The sequence below is a fragment of the Cynocephalus volans genome, chromosome 5 (genome assembly GCF_027409185.1).
Source record: "Cynocephalus volans isolate mCynVol1 chromosome 5, mCynVol1.pri, whole genome shotgun sequence".
NCBI lineage: Eukaryota > Metazoa > Chordata > Mammalia > Dermoptera > Cynocephalidae > Cynocephalus > Cynocephalus volans.
This window is the reverse complement of record NC_084464.1, coordinates 5,597,785-5,613,805: the sequence shown is the minus strand read 5'-3', so window position 1 is coordinate 5,613,805 and position 16,021 is coordinate 5,597,785. Positions and strand designations below refer to the sequence as shown.

General features: G+C 39.6%; 1 protein-coding gene and 1 non-coding gene across 2 annotated transcripts in view; one reads left to right on the top strand and one right to left on the bottom strand.

The window, feature by feature from the left end:
* GMDS (GDP-mannose 4,6-dehydratase) overlaps nt 1-16,021 on the top strand; it is a 595,298-nt gene that overhangs the window by 47,419 nt on the left and 531,858 nt on the right. The gene's annotated exons all lie outside the window — the stretch shown is intronic.
* LOC134379321 (U6 spliceosomal RNA) lies at nt 14,001-14,107 on the bottom strand. Its single transcript, XR_010023725.1, has one exon. It is a non-coding gene; the product is annotated as a U6 spliceosomal RNA (small nuclear RNA).

The window sequence follows — 16,021 nt, the reverse complement described above, 5'->3', positions numbered from 1 at the left end:
AACAACGGATCTTTGCTATGGTATTAATTTTTGTCAAGGAAATTGATGTGATTTTAAAGAACTGTCACGGTGTGTGAACTGGGTAGGGGAAGCTATTTGTGTGTTTTCCCCTCCCCCATGATTAGGAAAATAAAACAACCAAAAAGCGTGTGTGTGTGGCACGCTTTAATTCTAGTCATCTTCTATTTGTATTGGTGGCTTGGAACCTTTTTTTGTCATAATGATAAGGGAACTAGACATGTGAAACATGTTGATCGATAAAGGAAGTAAAATTGGTAGAAAATGCTTAAAGACATAATTTAGTGTTAATATTTTAGCTGTCATGTTTATTTATTGGTTTTAAACAACTATATATATGTGTGTGTGTTTAAAATATACTCCATGAGGAACTGACCTTTAAGAATCATGAAACATATGAGGGCACTTCAAAAAGCTCATGGAAAGATTCACATGATCTTTCAATTCTGTTCTTCCACAAACTTTTTGAAGTACCCTTGTATTTTCCCCAAGTTTCTTTTTAAAAAAATGTTTTAAAAACATTTTAAAACATTTTTTAAGAAAATGTTGCATTGTGAATATTTTAATGTCATTTCTTCCTTCTTTAATTTCCTTTTAAATTAGTTTTACTATATATGCTTATTCAGAAATTACTCATTTTTAAATTATAGAAATTTAAAAACTAAGCTTTGAATCCAAAGGAGCTCATGTATAGAGTACAGAAGCACCTGGATCAATAGATGCCTTTCTTTCTCATATACACGCAGTACAAACTGCTGACAATGCTGAGATTAAGTCAGGATCTCCTGAGGCATGGGAGCCATCTCACTTGACTTGCATCACGCTAAATTGAGAATGACAGGTAATATTAATAATGCCTTTTCCTCTATAGCACTTTCACTAAGCTTCCACTATTCTAGGGGTTCATGTGGCCGTTTCATGTGTATTTGCCACTTTTCTAGTCTTAAAATGAAATTCACGGATAACATATCTTAACTACACACATTATTTTAAAAAAAATCTATATAATGTTTTTATTACCACAAAAAAGGAAATAAAAAGAAACTTGTTTGCCAGGAGAGCCAATGTTTTAGTACACAGAGGTGTAGACACTGCTGCCCTCGAGCCTTTGATGGAGCTCTCCAAGGCCTGCACCTCCGTAGCATCCCCAAGCGTGGGACGGCCGCAGCCGCAGGCTGCCACAGGTGCTGGCAGTGGAGATTCAGTAAGCACTAGTGGTCTGCTCTTAGTGTCATCATTTTTGAAATGGTTGAATTTGGAATAAAATAGTAGTTCTTAATACATACTTTGTCCTGAATACAACTTTGGAATAAAGTAGTAATCCTTAACACATACTTTGCAACACATAGTTTGTGCCTGTGTAAAAAATGAGTTAGGTTCTATGCTCAATTATAAACAGGTTTTTTTTTTACCCACATGAGTATCCAACAAGACTTTAAAAAGTTGTGAGGAATGCAGGACAGTCTTTGGCTGTGTGGACTGTCCTGGGCATTCCTTGTCTCCACCCTCTCAGAGCCAGTAGCATCGTCCCTCAGTCACTGTGACAACCAAAATGCCTCCACAAATCCCTAAAGCCATCCTTAGGGCTGTGAGAGCCAATGGGTAAGCCCTAGCAAGGTACCACATGTCCATTCAGCAGCACCGTTAGGAACCTGCCTTGTGGCAGTCAGCGTTAGGTGCTGCAGAGCTGAGGTGAGCGGCACTTGTTTTCTTCCTAAGTGAGTACAGTCCCGTGCTCAAGAAAGCACATGTGCCATGTCAGGGAACGTGGGGTAACGTGGCCACAGGAGGGATCCAGAAAAACAATACCTGTGGATCATTTCAAAGATGAACTGTTTTCCTCCTGCCTTTATGTTGTCTCCTGTATTGCAGAAGCCCCTCGGGGTCCTGGCCAAGAGGCCACTGCCCTCAGGAGCACTGGGTGGGATTCCAGCTCTGCCCTCAGGAGAAGAGACCGAGAACTAAAACTAGATTTGTCCAAGCCTTGGTGTTGTCATCTGTAGAAGTGATGGTCATGAGACTACCTATGCAGTGGGATAACTGTGAGAATTATAGATTTTGTGTAAAGACAGCTCAATGTCTTATACGTAGTGAGTGCACAAAAAGTTGCCTTTTACTGTTTTTTTTTTTTTTAACAACAGAGAGAAAACAGTCCATCAGTAAATGGAATTAGGGTTACTCTAATACTAAACTACTTTGTTATTTTATTAGAAACATTTAAAAAATAAAATTCCTGCGGTTTGCAATGTCAGGTTTCCATTTCACATTTGCTCTTTTTTCCCATCTCTGGTTATTTTCTTCAGAAATAAAATATAAAATTTTTAAAAAAGCATTTTGTGCTTTTAATAAAAGTTGCAGGTTGAATGTTTTCCATTGGCTAAGTTGCCTGCCTGAGCTTAATGACCTCTGTGAGGTGGAAAAGGAGCTAGGAGTAGAGAGGACTCCGAGCAAGAAGTCTGCTGAAACATGTGCAAAGTGACCAACATCTGTAAAAGGTTCACGTTTCGTTACGTAAGTTGTCCCATAACCTCACTGCGCCTCATCCTTTAGAACAAAAGAACTGCTGCACATTACCATCAGCCTAGTAGTCATGAAGTCATGAGTTACATTGGTCACAAAAGTTTCAGCAGAATTGATCTTTGTGTTGTAGTAGTTGGTACTCGCAGTCCTCGACCATCAGTTATACAGCAGTTATATCAAAGCCATTCCCATAACCAGTGGAATACAGACGGAGAAAAAATTATTTTCAGGTGTGAAGGTATGTTTCCAATCCTCCAGAAAGGTGTACTAGTTCCATGTTCTGCAAGTTCCATCAAAATGAGCATGCTCTGGAAGCACACCCAGAACTATAAAGGCCGGAGATTATAGACTGCAAAGTGAGCAGAGTGCCAAGAGCAGTGGCCTCTACTCTTGGTTTCTAAATAATATGCATTCCTGGCCCTTCCCAGATCTATGTAGTCAGGATTTCTTAGGGTGGGGGCCAGGGGGTCTTGCTTTGAACAGGTTCCCCACCTGATTCTGATAACGATATGAATTTGGGAATCACCATAGGGATTGGAAAATTAACTCTCCAAAGACAGGACTAGCCTGCAGTTTTGATTGTCCATTTGATCTCTGTACCTGGATGCTCTCTCTAAGTCTCAAGGTCCACACGGCTAAATTCAAACATCTGCACTCCATCCTCTCCCCTCCCCCAACTCCTGGTTCTGTTATCAGCGTGACTTCACTCCCTGGTACCCAGGCTTGAAATACCAGTTTCCTTGGTATGGTTTTCTGCTTCCCTTTTTTCCTCAGACCAGTCAATCACCATGTGTTCTGTCTCTTCCCTGCATCACAAGCTTTGGCCATAATGGGCACTGGCTCTTCTCCTCCCTGTCTCCCGTCTCTCGAGTGCCCGCACTGAGTGTGGCATCCCCCTGCCTGTGGCCTCTCCTGTTGCTCTTCTGCTGTCCCTCCTAGCCCGGCTCCAGTTTCGTGTGCTCAAGGATGGCTTCCTGGGCCTCCTTCAGCAGATGTGCCCTTGCCCTCCTCTGAATCCTCTGCCGTGTGTTGCAGTTAATCAGTGATTGGCTTTTTGTTATTGGACATTAAACTCCTTGAGAACCAAGACTTGTCATCTTGACATCCCAGCAGCACTTAGTGAAGAACCGTGACCATGCTGCTAAGAACAAGAATTAAAATCTCTTACTACTTTTTCCTACCTCAGTAGTGAATCTATCCTTATCAAAATAGAACATTTTGCTTCTTGTTTTTTGTTTTAAATCTCAAGGGGGAGGTTGATTATGTGCCCAGCACAGGGCAGTTAGAGACGTCTCAGGTGAAGCACATGGAGAGGCTAAAAGCAGGTCCTGGTGCTGCTTTTATAGGCAGCTGGAAATTACCTTTGGTTTTGGAAGGAAGGTGCTAAATAGGAAAGCTAAAATTATTTGTTTAACCGTTAATGAGGTTCAGCTAGATTGGACTTTGCATCCAGTCTTTGTGTGAGAGAATTCTGAACATTTAGGCAAAAGAAATCCATAGCCAGTTGTATGCAGCGCAGGAGACTTTGTGCCCTCCCACTGCCCCCTCACTGTGAATCCTCCTCCTTGGGAGACACAGGCATGTTGCCTCCAAGAATGCGGCGGGCTGTCAGCCTGAAGATAGAACCAGCCTGAGGATAGGGTATTGGCTTGTCAGTTATTAACAGACTGGATTAGGCTAATCATAATGGGCCGGTCATTTCTGTACCAACCTGAAAGCTCTGCAGGGAGCCTGAAGACTTTACTTTTCTGCTTTCCTAGGCAAATTACTGTGGGTATTGTTTTTTAGGGTTTTAGAGGCAAAGAATTCTGAGATTTGAATCCACAATATTTTGCTCTTTAGTAATGGACTATACTGAAAACCCTTTTAATAACAATCCCTTTGAAGAAAACAATTTCAGCTTGAAAACCATTGCTCATTCCGTCCCAATGTGGACGCCCTTTTATATTGTCTGTTACAGTGAAAGAAAAGCAGAGGAAAGTCATAGCCTAGAGTTTAAACCTTTACTGTTTTACTTGCTTGGTATGTCATCTTATGCAAAGCTTTCTTAACTTAATTTTAAACCTCAGCCTTCTTTTCTGGAAAATGGGCATAGCGATGGTACTGCCCTCATAGGAGAAGATCTCATGGCAGATGAAATGAAATGGAGCGTAGCAAGCACCATCTCTCTCATAAGTGTTTTTCTAAACCGAACACTGGGAGGCATTTCCTGTGCTGCTTTCATTTTGCATTTTGTTGAAGAGCTTGGTACTTCTCCAAGGAGGAGTTTAGGTCTACATGGATAAGAGTCAAGCTTGTGACTGTAACACAGGTAAACCAAATCCACAGAATGATGAATACGTCAGGTGGGAAACAAAAGAATGAAACTTGTTTCTCAAGTCACAGGTCTTGTCACTGTGACTTTGTCCCAGACCAATAGGTGGAGGTAAGCAGAATCTGAAGGCATGTGGAGGCCCTTCCTTTGCTGAGACAGGAGTGCTTTACCAGCTGACGAGCTGGAGGCCCCTTTTTCTTAACCGGCTGCAGAGAGGGCCAGCTGAAACCAACTTATTCACCCATTTCTTCTGTGAACTTGGCTGATAAATGAATATCTCTGGTCCTAAATGTTGTTATTGTAAAATTTATAAAGCAGACACGTTATAGAAGAAAATACAAAATATGGTTACCTAGAGAGCAGGAAATATTTAAGGATGTTTTAATGATCTGGCAAAGCTTTAAAACATTTATTGTTTTAAAACAGAGTATCACTAACGTTTAATAGTAGATTCCACTTTTAGTTAAAAGTATCAAATTTATCACATATAACTTTATATATAAATATATGTACATATATACTTATTTGTGAAATGCGGCAAATACCCAAATAAAGACTTCTTTTAGATGTCTTTTTGGTTTAAAACACTAGCAACTGTAGAGTATTAGTACATATACACTCAGTAATTTCAGTCCCTCACCTTGAGTAGTCAGAATCTTGATAAGTGAAACTGTGTAGGTAGTTTTGTGGTTTTTAGTCCTTGCTTGACAGAATGGATTTTTTTCCTTTAAATTAGTAAACAAACCTAAACAATGGTCCTCAGTGTGTATTACAGCAAATGCTGGAAGGCAGCTGGAAGGAACACAAAAGACAGAGATGAAGTTCTTCTACTATGTTTAATTTATTATGGGAAGGCTAGCTAACACATTGTTTCTGTGGAAGTAAGAGATTCCCCCTCCATCTAGTTTGTTTCAGGTATTCACATGTTTAAAAAGTGTCCTTGGGGGCCAGCCCGTGGCTCACTCGGTAGAGTGCGGTGCTGATAACACCAAGGCCACGGGTTCGGATCCTATATAGGGATGGCCGGTTTGCTCACTGGCTGAGCGTGGTGCTGACAACACCAAGCCAAGGGTTGAGATCCCCTTACTGGTTGTCTTTAAAAAAAAGAAAAAAAAAAAAAAAAAAGTGTCCTTGGCCTCAGTTTGGTAGTTCGCTAAATTGAATAGGTAGACTTATGCCAGGTTCCATTAAATGGCACTTTTGCTATTTTTAAGGGATAGGCCCAGTCCTTGATTGCAATAACATAAACATCTTAAATGAGTTTTGAATTGCTGCACAAACAATATTCTAATAACATCGTACATTAAAACATTACAATGGTCCCCATAAGTTTTCAAAACGAGCAGCTTCCATTTTCCTACTTTCCTTTCTTGTTTCTGTCCTTATATGCACTTGGTTTTTACATGACCAAGCTCTTGGTCCCTAGTGCCAGTTTGGCTTTATTAGAAACACCTGGCAGTTTCAATGATCATGGCTTTTGTGATGTGAAGCCTAGTGTATGAAATAACACTGTATTTAATAGAATAAAATTCTAACAAATATGTGTTGTTATTCATTTTTTGACAAATAGTTACTAAACATCTCTGGTTCTCAGCTTTCTCATCTGTAAAATATGGAGAGTTTTTGGGAAGATGGTGAGTTGGCTGAGTGGGAGTGGAAAGATCATGAGCGTGTCCTAGAAACTCAGGTTGCCGTCCCAAATACGGTGGTTATGTCTGTAGGCCTGATGTGTCTGAATGAGACCTCAGTTTTAGCCACAAGGTGGTGAGACCTAAGGAAACTTGGGTTGTGTATTTAATAGGTATAACATCATCTTGGCTCTAGGGTGGCAATGCTGAGGCATTGATTATATTTGGGGAGAAATTCTGAGCGTTTTAACTGCTGATCTGGGATGTGGGCGAAAGAGCTTGCATGGAGGGTGGAGTAATGCCACTTAGTACACAACTTGTATTAACAGACTTAGTACACAACTTGTATTAACAGACTTAGTACACATCTTGGCCATTTAGTTGTGGAAAATAAGTAAGATGGCTGTTACGGTGTCGTTATTGTTGGCTCCAGACAGTGGCTGAAGGTGTTTAATTCTTCCACATTGTTGGAATCTCAAAGTTGGTATCTGAATGTGACCCTGGTTTAGAACTAATTTGATCAAAATATTTGGTCGCTGTATGAAATAAAGAATGTACAGTAAAGAGTACAACATTTTTGAGGAGAAAACAATGGTGCTCATGACCTTGAGAAGCACCGCGCTGAATCAGATCCATGCCAGTATGCTACAGCTGGCATCACAGGCATGTTTTGTAGGAGGGTGGTGGCATTATTCTTGATGTCAAATCTAAAAAAACTGCTTTGTAATATGAGTATATCACAACTTTCTTTTCTTGTTTCCTGGCTGGGTTGCATTCTTGTTTACCTCAGTGCTTAGCTAAGTGCCGAGCGTTTTTCAGAACCCAGGAAAAATCTTGGAGTCAGACCTGAGTTCAAATCCTGACTTTGCCGTATGGGCTTGACCAGTAGCCCACCCTCCCTGGGCCTCCCCATAGCATGTGAACTCCATGAGAGTAGGGATCCTTGTCTGTTTTGTTCATTGCCGCAGCTCCAGTGCCAGGTACAGGTAAACACATAAATGAACCGTGATTCTAGAATGTGCTAAGTGCGGTGCAGGGAATAAGCTTGGTGACGTTGCTAGAGAAGTGTCACAGTCTGATCTGCTGACAGCTGCGCTGGTTCACAATGGCTCACAATGGTATAAACATGGAAAATGAGAGATTCTTAGTAATGTAATGGAGAAATTTTTTGACCATTGATCCTGATAATTAAAATTTTAGGCTTATATTTTGTATGTTTTTCTTAAAATTGTATTTTAAAAATAAAATAATTTTTACTGTATTTTTACAAAAGAACAGTCTATGATAGATTGGGATGGAAAAAAAAATCAGTCCTTCACAGATAGTTTGAGAAGCGCTGTGCTGGAGAGTGACACAATGGAGACAGAATGGTAACTCTTTAGGTCAGGGGGGCTGCTGTGAAAATGAGATTTGCACTGACACTTAAACACATTGGGGAAGACCCTTCAAGGCAGGACAAACAGGTGCAAGGCCTCAAGGTGGCAAAAAGCCGGGTTAGTATGTTCTAACTAGGGCAGACTGGAAAGAGGCTAGGAGCATAATAAGTCAGAGAGTGGTAAGAGGTATGTGGAGGCGGGTGAGGGCCAGATCCTCTAGGGGATTATGGAATTGGTCACACGTTAAGGTTTTGTTCTAAGTGCCAGTTGTTCAGTGGAACTGGTGAGATCTCATAGTTTAAGAAGATCACTTCTGCTACATATGGATTTTAGGGGGTTAGGAGTGGAAGAAAATATACGAATTAGGAGTCTGTTATGGTAGTCCAGGCAAGATATGATGGGGGGATTGGACAGGATTATTATGGGCAGGGGAGATGGAGAAACACAGACCAATCTGTGTGATATTTTGAAATTGAACTGATAGGATTTTCTGATGGGTTGGATTTTGAGAATGAAAGAAAGGGAGGAGTCAAAGGTGAGTCCTAAGTGTCTCTATTATTTGGATGAGTAGAGATGCCATTTATTGAACAGAAAGAGACCCTTTTTGAGGAGAGAGGTGGGTGGGAATTGCACATGGAGAAGTACTAATTATATTCCTTATTCATATGTACCTTTTTTAATGAATCTTTTTAAAAGTGGAATTTCATAGATCTATCTGTCTTATGTACTATTGTTACAAATGACTTGGAGAGGAAATGCCTAATGAAGTAGGCTTCTTGGAGTCTCCAGCTGGCTTATCAAATATTTTGAAAACTCTCAGAATTCTCTGGAATTAATGGGAAGATTTATTCATATTAGCTATTATTTGTTCCAAAGTGGCATCCTGCTCTGTATTTATTTAGGCATGATTAATGTCTCAACTCTTTCCACAAAGGAAGACATTAGAAACTGTGGGCCATCACATACTTTTACATATTTAATTGTCCTTTATTTAAGGCAATGAGAGAAAAAGGGAAAATTCAGCTTTTCGTGCAAGCTTTTAAGTCCTGAACTTTGTTTTCCAAACCATTTTTATATTTGCTAACATCTTTTCTTTTCTTAGTAAATTCAAAAGATGAAAAAAGATCAAGATTTATAATCAAATTTGGGATTACCACACTGGACCTAGCCCCTGGTGAGGAAGACAGCTGAGAACACAGATTAGTTCTGGAGTATACCTTTATCTGCATTAGAGTCCTTCCAGAAAGATCCAGGTGTTTTTTATTTGGTCTGGGCTCTGTAAGGTGAGCTCTTGACCTTATTTTATTTCTGAGAGGGTTTCTTTGATATTTTGACATATGCCTTGACTTTGCACAACCTTTGGTATCTCTGCCCACACCCGCAGCCAGCCGATTGCCGACCCTCTGGCTTCCTTTGATTTCTGCCTACACCCCCGAGCAGTCCTGAAGTGCCTGGTTGCTGTCATTCACACCACAGACCCAGAAGAACTGCTTGGTTAATCCACCTGTAGTTAACTTGTGTTTCACCACTGGCTCTTGTCAAGAAATTGTGCTGCTGTAATGTCTCTTTCAGCTTTATGATCAGATGGGTGTATCACCCTAAATTTCATCTCTGTTTCTAAACGACGATTTTACTTACTTTTGCAGTGTCTTAGTCCGTTTGTGCTGCTATAACAAAATATCTCAGACTGGGTAATTTATGAACAGCAGAAGTTTATTTTGTGCATTCTGGAGGTTGGGAAGTGCAAGATAATGGTGCCGGCAGGACTGGTGTCTGGTGTGGGCTGCTCTCTTTGATGTGAGCTTCCAAGATGGTGCTTGTTGCTGTGTCCTCTGGAGGGGACAAATGCTATGTCCTCCATGGTGGAAGAGCAGAAGGGCAAGAGAGGACAACTCTCTCTGAAGTCTCTTTTATAAGGGCATTTATTCATTCAGGAGGGCAGAGCCTCGTGACTTAATCACTTTCCAAAAGGCCCCACCTCTTAATACCACCACAATGGGGATTAAGTTTTAGCACATGAATTTCATGGGACATTTAGGCCATAGCTGGCAGTTCATCATAATTTCAAGATTGAAAACAATTCAAATTTGAAAATTCATTTTTCAAAACAGAAAAAACAATTCAAAATTGTTTTTTCTGTTTTGCATAACTCTTTTGTACCTTGATAGTGCAACTTCTTGAAATCAAGTTTTAGAGATACTTTCAAGTTTCTTATTATGAAGACCAACTACCTCTTTCTACCAAAAGAGTATTGTTCTATATTATTTGTGCCATGTTTCATGGTCCTTATGATGCTTTTCTACATGTTGTATGGTGTTTTGCATGTATCGCTCATCCTTTTGAGTAGATGATAGTGTTCTTGAAGGCAGGAAGCATTCTTATTCATTGTTATATTCCACACAGAGAATAAAAATGTCTTTGCACAAAGTAGTTCTTCAATGGAAGAATGTTGAGAGATTTCAAATTATCCTGTGCTGATAATGGCATCTCTATTTTTCATACTTATTTGTGGTATAGACTATTTTTCAACAAACTGTTTCCAAGGATATATGTTTTGGCATCAGAACATCATTGCTAGCGGTGAAAGTTCAGGGATTCTGTATGTTCAAAGACATTGGAAAAGGGAAATTATATGAAAATTCTGTTAAATCCTGACTTACAGTGTCAACTGTGCTTTAGTTCATCTCACTGCCCAGTTTTTGTCTTCGTAGCTACTACTCCAAACCTATTGCACTTTCCTCATCTCTTCAGAGTTTGCCACAGACCCAACCCATTAGCCAGATACCGTTTTTTTTTTGTGGCTGCAGCCCATCCTTTGGTGAAACATACCTTCATCCCTTTAAAATCTCCCTGTGGTTTGATAGTCCCTCTCTTCTTTAGTCTCTGAACAGGAAAGCATGCTTCTTCCTTACCAAGGCTGGCCTTTCCGGAGCTGCATTCTAGATACCGAAAACTTTTCTTGCTGAATCGAGCTTTTCTTGCTGTATCCACATATACTTTGTGCCCTTTACTGTTTCTCTTTTCCCTACTTGCCTACAAATTTTCTGAGATGTTTCTCTCCTAAGAGATCTTTTCCTTTGCCTCTTTTACCTGATTACATTGCTTTCCTAACCCTCTGCTTGCCTTGATGGCCACACGTTTTCAAGGTGTGTCCTCCATGCTTGGCCTTTCAGCTGACCCTCTGTCCCTCCTTGGCCCTATACTGTAGCCTGTTTGCAGAGCTGCATGGAGCCCGAGTGCCAGGAGGTGCCACCCGTGGGGCGGGAAGGGTCTTCCGCAGTTGTTTTTAGGCCAACCTCCACTTTACTCCCTGGGGTTGCCTGGGGCGGGCTTCTGACAGGGAGCATGAAAGAGGAAGGATATCTCCTTGTGATTATTCTCTCCCACCTCTCTTCTTCCCATCATGCTGTTGTCCATGTGCCCTATCCACTACCCTAGCCAGCAGGTCATGTCTCTATACCTGGCCCTGGGTTAAGGCATTACGTGGTTTCTATGAGCTTTTCTCTGCTTCCTTCCTGGTCTCTTCTCACTTTACCCCTCATTTCCTCCAAATTAAGTTGTTTTACCAGATGCTGGGTTAGGAACTTCATGCTTTAATCCTTGCCCCATTTCACAGATGAAGTGCACACAGAGAAGTGGCCTGGCTGAACCCAACTAGCAGCACAGCTAGTAAGAGCCAGATGTCTGACTTCAAATCTGTTTTGTTGTTTGCCTGAAGTGCTTGAAATTCTTTCAATAGTGAGGTAAAATTTTAAGACACAGAATATGGGTAACATGTTTAAGAAAACTTCTAGTATGTAATTAATCAATAAATGTAGTGAATCAGAATCTATCCTGTCTTGATTCTATTTGTCAGCAGAAATAGAATTGTATCCTGGGTGGCTGATGTGGGGAGGCTGGTGCCACCTGAGTTGGAGGGTGCCGGTGTGCATTAGCTGTAGTCATGTCTGCCGGCTTCAGCCTCTGGAGGACAGATCAGAGGCGCTTTTGTGTGATGTGGTTATGCGCACGGGCAGCTTGTGGTGAACATCGAGACCTCCTGTTTCCTCATCAGCAAGTTGGGGGTAAAAAGAGAACACCTTATAAAATGGGGATAATAATAGTACTACAAGCTTATAGGGGTGTTCATGTATAACATGCTGAGAACATGTTTTAAGGACTACATAAGTGTTAGCTACAAAAATAATCATCACCCTAATTGTTAATAGATATTGGGTAGTTTATTTATGGCAATTTGAGAGGGGCACTATGCCTGTCTTTGCATGTGTGTTAAAACAAAAGCAGGCTTATTTCTCAGGAGCTCTGTTCCATGTGGGTTGGATAATGATGGTGTGAGTGTGATAGAAAAGTGGAACCTGAGTGGGCAGTTCACTGAGCGAAATGATGCAGCCACTGGTCCTGGTGCTCATCATACTGAAGTGCAATGCTGCTCTCTTTTTCTTCTGTCTGCATTAATTCCCTCAGGAATATCTGCATAGTAGTGAGTCCAGTGTCTCTTTGGCTTCACATTTTGTTACATGGAAACTTATTGTCCTCAAGGCCAAAGTCACATGTCTCCTTGGAAAAGAATCTCCTCTTTGAGTTCAGCAGTACTTTTGATTTAGTTCTGCCAAGCCCAGGAACCATGTTTTTGTTATTCTTAAACTACTTAAATTTGCTGAGCCTCTTAAAAGTTAATACTATTTTATCTACCGTAAACTTGCTATCCTTATACTGCTTAACATGTGCTGTTCTCTTTTTGAGTTAATGCTCTTTAAGTTAACTTATGTTAATAATCAAAACATCTCCTTTTTCAGGAAGCAAAAATGTGATTATTTCATAGGTTTCCAAACCTGTTAAACCATCAGACTCCTTGGGGATGTCTTTAAAATAATTGCTATATTCTGTGTTTCAAATTGTCAGCTCCCCTGATGACTACAGTGATGCACCAGGTTCTCTGGTGTGGAGACCTGGCCCCAAGTCCTTGATTCTTCTGCCCTCCTGGTCCAGGTTTCTCGCTGTTTCCTGTATTTTGTATATGTCATTGAGCCTTTAGAAACTAGGCACCTTTAAATTGTACTCCAGTTTGTTATATTGTTCTTTGACTATCTAAACAACACTTAAGATGAAAAATGAAATTAAAAAAAATTTAGGATGGTCATGCCCTTAAGACAGAAGAATCTTCTTTGTCCTGAAAATGTGAGATACTCTTCAGGTATAGTTAAAACAAAAAACAAAATGGGTCAATTTGAGCATGGAGTTCTAAACTTTTCTATGTAAGACCTGAGGATATCTTACAGGAAAAAGGGTATTCAAGTAAATTCTTTACGCTTTTTATTTTTGTTTTTTTTAGATTTTACAAATTTATTTTATTTTATTTTAATTTATCAATATACATTGATTTTCATGTCCCTTTACCAATTCCTCCTCTTCCTCCTTCCCTCCCCTCCCATCAACATCATATCTGTTCATTTGTCTTAACAAGTTCAAGGAATTGTTGTGATTGTTGTCTTCTTCCCCCCCACCCCTCGTTTGTATTTTTATTTTATTTTTTTGTTTTTTGTTTGACCGGTAAGGGGATCACAACCCTCAGCTTGGTGTCGCATGCACTGCGCTCAGCCAGTGAGTGCACCCGCCATCCCTATATAGGATCCGAACCTGCGGCCTTGGTGCTACCAGCGCTGCACTCTCTTGAGTGAGCCACGGGGCCGGCCCTACTCATTTATTTTTATTAGCTCCCACAAGTAAGTGAGAATGTGCAGCATTTCTCTTTCTGTGCCTGGCTTATTTAACTTAATATAATTTTCTGTAAGTCCATCCATGTTGCTGAGAATGGTAGTATTTCATTTTTTTTTTTTTATAGCAGAATAGTATTCCATTGTGTAGATATACCACATTTTCCTTATCCACTTATCTGGTAATGGGCATTTAGGCTGGTTCCAACTCTTGGCTATTGTAAGTAGCACTGCAATAAACATGAGAGTACAGGTATCCCTTCAACATGATGATTTCTATTCCTCTGGGTATATACCCAGTAGTGGGATAGCTGGGTCATATGGTAGATTTATCTGTAATTGTTTGAGGAAACTCCATACTGTTTTACATAAAGGCTGCACCCTTTTGCAGTCCCACCAACGGTGTAGGAGGGTTCCTCTTTCTCTGCATAAAAATATGGAACGCTTCATGAATTTGTGTGTCATCCTTGCACAGGGGCCATGTTAATCTTCTCTGTATCATTCTGATTTTAATATATGTGCTGCTGAAGCAAGCACTCTTTACACTTTTTAAAAAGTATATTTGCAGACATTTACTGATTTCATTCCCAAAACCTTTTGAAGTAGATCATGTATTTGTTCATATTTTTTGAAATTCAAGAACTCTGAGCCTCCAGCATCTAAGTGCAGAACCTTGCACACAGAAGATACTTAATAAATATTTATTGAATGAGTGAGACTTCCCAAGGTCATGTGACTAGTTACTGTTAGCCAGGAGCCTGTAATTCATCATAATATGATCCTAAGTCTCATAGTTCTACATAATAATTATAATGTATTGGGATCAGGAGTTGGAATCTTAACTTGGATCTTTGCTAGTTATATGGCCTTTGATCCATACTGGAACTCAGTTTGCTCCCAGGTTAATCTGCAGTGCCAACCTGCCCTTCCTAAATGAGAGTAAGTGTTACCCATTTCCTGACACTCTCAGGTGCTTGAGGAATGGTAGCAATTCCTAAAACTAATCTAATGAAATGTTAGCCTAAGACTCAGTGGGTGTGGAAACCGTCTGTTTTATGATCTCTGAATACAGGGTTTATTTCTCTTATGAAAACTGATACCATAGTAGTTCACAAACCTAGATATTTTCCTTTCCTCTTGATTATCAGGTCTGCAATCAACCACAACCTTTGTAGGTAATCAGGGGAATTAGTTTTCCTTACATAAATGATGTAAAATAGAACTTCCTGTTTGTACCACCTCTCTGTAACTTTGGTTTATGCCCACTCAGTTAGAATTAAAGTAATTATACTAAGAAAAATGGGTACATATTATACTGTCTTCTGTATCCCCAGACCCTACTTTTTGAGCCCTTTTAAACTCATGACTTTCTCTGCCTTGCTGCCTCTTTCCCTCCAGGCCTTCTATAAACATGGAAGCATTAATTAATGTTATCAATTCATCAGCTGGGTGCAGGTGGCCTGAAACTCGTTCATTCCGAAGCACGTTATCCTAAACTATGGAATTGAACTTTCTTACTGTGAATTAAAAATCTCCACCACTCCTTTCCCCTTTTTTGGATAAACTATAGGTGTCAGCAAGTAGGCAGGAAGGTTTTTGTTTGTTTAATACTGAAAGACTTTAAGGCTATACATTTTCTTTGGAGTATATCTGATTATATTTCCTAAGTATTGATAAGTAGTAGTCTTGTTATTTTTAAAATAACCTGTAATTACAGATTTCCTTTTTGATCCATGATTTACTTAGACCAATATTTTTAAATTTATAGTATTTTTTATTGTTTAAAATTAGTTACTAATTTTATAGCTTTGGAAATTGATAATAAAGCTTTGTGTGCAGTTTATGTTTGGAAATTTCTGAGGTTTTCTTTGTGGTCTAATATATCAATTTTTACAAATGTTGCATGGATGCTTAAAAGGAAAATATATTTTTTGTATGTGAGCACAAAGCCTGATATAAATTTATTAACTTTATCGGTTGTATAATTCTAATCCTCAGTGCTTATTTTCCTGTGGAATAGGTTGAACTGAGAGGTGCGTGCTCTTCTAATGATAGTAGATTTGGGGGGGGCAATTTTTCATGCACTTCTAATAATTTTTGCTTCTTATTCTTTTAATTCTTTCTATCCTTTTAATGCAATGATATTTGACACAGAGATTCATGATTATTATACGTCTTAATTATTTCCCACTTAATACATTTGTCTTGAATTCTACTTTGTGTTGTACTAATATTGCCGCTCCCTCTTATTTTTTTTCTGGTTGATATATACCCGATCCGGTTGTTTTGAGAGGGGGTGTCTTATTTTTTTCCCTGAGACCGTGTCTTTAATAGAGGGGAATTAAATTAATTTATAATGATAGTCATAACATTCTTATTTTTTGTTTTTAAAGTATTCTTGTCTTGTTGGGAGGTCTGGTTTTTTTAAAAATATATATATGTAGTCTTTTC